A 5,047-nucleotide genomic window follows, 5' to 3' on the forward strand; every position below is an offset into this window, starting at 1 on the left:
TTCGGGCTTGAATGTAATATTCATCCCTTGAAATCTCTCTCCAAAACTGGTGCCTCTCAAAATTAGGCAAGTCGGAGTCAATGTCCAAAATGCATCTTGAAGAGAAACCGAGATGGTCGCTCAGTTCTCTCCAAGACAACATAATGTTCTGTTTGAACATCCGAAAAGCGATTCCCCCTCATTATATTGCAAAGTGCAGAGAAATTCAATGGTGATAAGATGGAAACCCAACTCAGTTATGTCCCAAAAGTTTGTCCATCCCACCATCTGGAAAATCAAGTCAAATTTGGTATCCATACCTGTTTCTTGTAGCAGGATAGGATCAAGAGTGGTGGTGTGAATGAAATCCTTGTTCTTCAGCTGCTAGAAAACTTCCTTCTCCTTGCGGGTCTTTAGTCCAAGGTCTCCTGTCTTGAGGAGAACCTTGACTCGTGTACCTGATGAAGACGATGGAGCTTGCGGGGGCGTCGGGTCGACGCTCATCTCCGATTGGTGCGAGGAGAGTCGGGATGAACTCCTCGTACCTATGTTCTTGAGGGCCTTGCCCGCGTTCTTCACCTTCTTGAACATCTTGTAGAAAGAATCAATACAAACAAAAGCTCGTGGAGAAATGTGAGAAAAATGTTAATGGTCAGCCGTCCGAGATGTTAGTCATCCAGGAGTTAGTCGTCCGAGACAAGTTTTAATTTTTGGCAGCACTTCCCCCTAAACAACTTTTAATTCTGTTTTGGACAACAGGATCACTACTTACTAATGAACCTTGCTCTCTTACTCCAAGGCTACCAAACTCTCTTTCACTCTTCTCTTCCCCTGTACTCTCCTTCTCACTTCACTACTAGAGCTCCTCCCCTGGAAACCGAGAATTGAAGTGTGTGTGGGTTTTCTGGAATGCTTGTGTGATGGAGACGGAGGCAGGAGGTGGCCATTTATAGGAGGAAAGGAGGACAGGGTGGGTGCCTTGAATAGTAGGGCGGGCACCCCACCCAGGTGGCCTCCCTGGCTGCAACTTCTCTACTCCCTCCTTTGCTTAGTATTTACACAAAAAAATGATTCATGGGTGGTGGTTGGACGGTGGAAGTTGTCTGGTGAGTGGAGATATCTTGGTGGATCAAATAATGTGATGAGATATATGTGAGGTATGGTGTATGACATGTGGGACCCAAGGAGTGTGGGTCATGTTTCTAGAATGTTGATATAATTAAATATAATACAGGAAAAACTATGAGAATTGAAACTTATTGAAAATGATCATGAAAAAAATATTTTTCTACCTCCACAATAATTAATAAATATGGGTTGTCACGCACCATAAATATTATTTATATGGGGCTTTTGATTATTATAATAATGCTATGAATAAACATGACTAATGCAAGAATTTAAACGGTGTGGATAAATACTGATTTACCTCCTGGCGAGGGTTTGGGATTTTTAGGTCCCCCAAGCTGGACCTCCAAATCTTTTAATCTTCTGAATTACCTTGCTCTGGAGATGTTGTCTCCAGTTGTTCTTCTTCACTGGGGGTTCTCTGGTGGATCTCCCTCTTCTTGTAGTTATATTGCTCTTGCAGAATTATCTCTATTAATGTAGATTGCTTGAAAATATTACCTGATTTCATACCTTGATTATTGAGATGTTTGTAAGCTGCCTCAATGGTCCTCTGATCTTTTTCAAGTATTTCTTCTTTTTGGTGATGATGTTGAACTTTATCTTGGAACTAGCTTTGGTCTTTTGCTATCTTGTCCAAAAGTAGTTCTGCTTCTCCAAGTGTAAGTTCAAAAAGTGATCCTTCAGCAATTGCATCTAGGATCTCACGAGCCTTTTGGGTTAAACTACATTGGAAGATTTGGATAAGTAACCATCTGGGCATTCCATGTAGAGGACATTTTGATATGTATCCTTTAAAACGCTTCCATGCTTCTGGAATGGTTTCTGTCTTCTGCTGTTGAAAGCAGATGATCTTTCTTCTTAAGGCAACTGATTTGGTAATTTTCCTATGGAGAAGAACTTTGCTACAAAAGCCTTTGAGCAGATCGTCCAAGTATTGATATCTTCTTTGTTGGTGTAGAACCACTTCTTCGCTCTTCCTTCAAGTGAGAATGGAAAGAGACGAAACCGTATGATATCTTGGTTGACTTTGTAGACTTTGATTGTGCTTGTAATCTCTAAGAAATTATGCAAGTGTGTCTTAGCATCTTCATGTGTCTTTCCACTGAATTGTGTAACTTGTACCAAATTGATGAGGCTTGGCTTGGTTGGATGTTAAAGATTTCCTTCTTCTGCTTCGTGTCTTGGACTAGTGCAAATGTTCTCAATGCTTAGAGCAGAAAATTCTCACAGAGTCTCTTTTGCCATAACATCAACGATTGGTGACTAGCTTTTTCTTTCTTGATTGCTTTGGTTCTAATGATGAAGAGTTGAATGTACCAAAGTCAATCCTGATATACCCTGTATAAAAATATAAACATAGAAAAACAACAGGGTGAACCTGCCAAAGCAGAGGTGCCTTGTTATGATTTCTCATATAGTAGTTGTTTATGCAATTATTTCTCCATAGTCTAGTCTAATACTTTATGTGAATAACCTTGACCAACTTCCTGACTTTCCTTACCGGTCCCCGACAACGACGCCAGAAATGCTTGTTGACACTTGCTAACACCACTTGAATACTAGGTTGTCATCCCCAGCATGGCACTAGAGTGTACTCAGGTATTTATGAATATGAAGGCTCTCTAGAAAATAATCTATTCTATCCGCAAGCGCACAGATAAAATACCTCATTGTAGCATTTCACTAGGAAAGTATTCAGGGTATCATTATTTATAATTTTGCTTAAGAGAACGGTGCAAGTGAAAATAGGGGTACAACCTATCCAGGTATAGACTAGAGATAAACTTGCAAGAACATGATTACTAATGAGAAACTCGTCACACAGTCACATTGGCAGGGGGTAAGCCATAATAATAAAATATGAGCTCATGGGTAAATAACACAGCGATTAGAAATAGACTACTCCATATAAATGTAAGGTGACGTCGGATTAGCTAGAGAATGGATTCTTAGTATCTACTATTTACTAAGTCACAATCTATTCTAGGTATCTACAAGATCATATATAGCACAAAAGACTCTTCATTCATGTATAAGGAACATTGCTAAAGTAAATCAGAACATAGCAAGACTTACTCCGCAATACAAATTCTGCATGTCCTACTAACGGAGGATGGACTATATAAGAATCAACGAAGCTGTCACCATCACGAACTACCACACGACCCGACCAATAGGATACATTTGCAGGTAAATAACATCTAAGCACCATGCCCACATGTGATCTACCACTTAACTCCCGCGCGTCAATAGCTAAGCGCTTTGCAAACTTATACATAAACTCATTATCAATCATAACTATATCAAATATAAAACTAGAGCAAACTAAGAACATAATAAATAGAGACATAATGAAATTAGAATAAAGTAGTAGAGAAAGATATGAAATAATACCAATCTTTATTGATGAAGATTCGAAATCCAGAGCGCTAGGCTCTACTTCTCTAATTCTATCTAATCAATCCTATAGAACTTGAAGGAATTGGGAGTAGCTAATTCTAATTCTCTATGGGAGAGAAATACCTAAACCCTAACTTTGATGGCTTCCTCTGATAATGATTTTCTCCTCTCCCCTGGGGTGGAGAGACCTTGCTTATATAGCCCCCTCAAATGAACGTGGGTCGTCGGATCAAACCGACCTTAATCGCATGGTTATTCTTGAAGATTGGAGGCGGTGGAGCACGATCCGCGAGACCTACCCTGATTGGTCACCAGGGCAGGGCGGGCGCCCAAGGGGGGAGGGCGGGCGCCTTGCCCCTGGGCTGGCTCGGCCTCCCGTTCGTTCCCATTGCTTCTGGACTCTTCTAGGTTGAGAAAAATTGCGCGGCATGTAATTATCTCATTGTTAACCTGACGTGTGGGCCTGCTCTCCATATTTTCTGATAACCCCCTGCAGAAATAGACAAACACCAAAACTCATGGAATTCTGTCAGATAAAACCCTAATTCTAGATGTCTGGTGCATATTGATCCTTTTCCATGTTTAGTTGACAGTTAAATTTAGTACTTAAGGACCGTCAACACCATGCTTCACGAATCGTCTTGTCAGACTGTTGTTGGAAGCTCGAAATCTTACCACGCAGGGCACTGGTCTTGCCCGCTGGGAAGAACTTCTTGTGGAAAGCATTGGCACACTTGGCCCAAGTTGTCACTTCGCTCTTGTTGGCGTAGAACCACTGCTTTGTCTTCCCCAAGAGTGATAATGGGAAAAGGCGAAGGCGGATGGCGTCCGCCGTGACGTTCTTGATGGTGAAAGTGTTGCACACCTCCAAAAAGTGTTAAAGGTGCTCATTGGCATCCTCATGTCGGTTCACACAGGATGGATTGGCTTGCACCATGTTGATCAGTGTAGGCTTGAGCTCAAAGGTCGCATCGCCTAAGTTCAGGTTCGGGATGGTAGCGACAAAGTCAGCTGACGGGGACGAGAACTCAGCGATGGTCTTCTGGGCCATGACTGCCTCAACAACTGGTGTGGGACTTCCTTCCATGAGCGGTTTGGTCTTTGAGATGACGGCGTCTAGTTCTCCTCAACAATTTCTCAGGAACTTCAATGAAGTTATATGGCAATTGAAAACCGCTCATGCACTGTCTAGATTCACGATAATGAGAAACAAGACAAGTGAAGGGTAAGCCCCTAACACTAACGGATACCTAGATTTTAGAGTAGACCATGGATTCCAATTTATTAGAGATTCCTAGTACGACGCGTCCCCGGCAACGGCGCCAGAAATGCTTGTTGGAAAATCTTAACGCACACCGGCTAGAGTAAGATGTGACAAGTATCTAGAAATGGTGGCGCCTAACCAGCACTGCTTAAATGCAAGCCTGAGGTGTTACTAGGATAGGTTGTCAGGCTACCCTGACCAATGGCTCCAGAAATGCTAAGCAACGCTAAAATCTAGCGGTGACGCAAGACGTACCAAGGGTAACTCTGCAAG

The sequence above is a fragment of the Sorghum bicolor genome, chromosome 5 (genome assembly GCF_000003195.3).
Source record: "Sorghum bicolor cultivar BTx623 chromosome 5, Sorghum_bicolor_NCBIv3, whole genome shotgun sequence".
NCBI classification, from domain to species: Eukaryota; Viridiplantae; Streptophyta; class Magnoliopsida; order Poales; family Poaceae; genus Sorghum; species Sorghum bicolor.